Raw genomic sequence first — 1,044 nt, 5'->3', positions numbered from 1 at the left:
ACACACACACACACACACACACACACACACACACACACACACACACGGTGGAATTCTATGCTTCTAATTAATAAGGAAATAGAAAGACTTGGAAATATCCTACTAATTAAAATAAGCAAGACACAAAGAGATTCCATGGTTTCCCTCATTTGTAATAAGTAGGAAATGTCTAGAATAGTCCTAGCAGAAGAGCTGAATGTCTCAATAGTGATGTATATATGACCATATAAGATAATGCTGAGCATAATAAACTCCTAGATATGGATACAGAGCTTTTTCTTTGTAGTTATTGTTTTTTTTTAATTTAATTTTATTTTTTTTGTGAACATAATGCACAGAGGGGTTACAATTACATGGGCAGGATAATGCATACATTTCTTATCAAGCATTGCAGCCTCCTCCTTTGTTTACCCTTCACATCCCTTCCCTACCTCCCCCCTACCTCCCCACCACCCAATCCTCCCCCTTCCCCCCCCACCCCCCACCCCTGCACCAACGTTGTAAAGCTCGTTTTCGACATGACAACTTGCACTTCTCATTGTTGCAACACGTCCACCTGTATCCTTAAATGACTTGTTTTTCCCCATCTCCTCCACAAGTTATACTGACATCAAATATAGTAAAAGCAGGGGTTATACTGTGGGGGAGGGACATACAAAGCAACAAAGAGATAATCTTATAAATGCATTAGAAACAAATGCATGAAATAAAAAAAAACATTAAAATACATATCTAAGGGTTCATTTTCCTAACATCACATTATCTGACCTTTTCCCAATGTGATTTCTTTTTTCTTTGTGTTTTCCCCTATGGTTTATCCTCTGCAGTATTTGAATTCGGGATTCTGTGTATTGTATATACATATATCTTAATTTGGCAAGGGAAGAGGAACAACACAATGCAAGGCAAATGGCGAAAGACAAACCAGTGCAATAGCAATACTCACAAGACTTGTTGGAAATTTACATTACAACTTGTAAGGGGTATTGGGGTGAAGGAAAAGTATGAGAAAAATGAGGGAGGAGGTAAAAAGTTCGACATGCT

The sequence above is a fragment of the Dipodomys spectabilis genome, unplaced genomic scaffold (assembly GCF_019054845.1).
Source record: "Dipodomys spectabilis isolate Male_0828 unplaced genomic scaffold, ASM1905484v1 ptg000565l, whole genome shotgun sequence".
Taxonomy (NCBI): Eukaryota; Metazoa; Chordata; class Mammalia; order Rodentia; family Heteromyidae; genus Dipodomys; species Dipodomys spectabilis.
The sequence above is the reverse complement of the archived record's forward strand: the minus strand, read 5'-3'. Positions refer to the sequence as shown.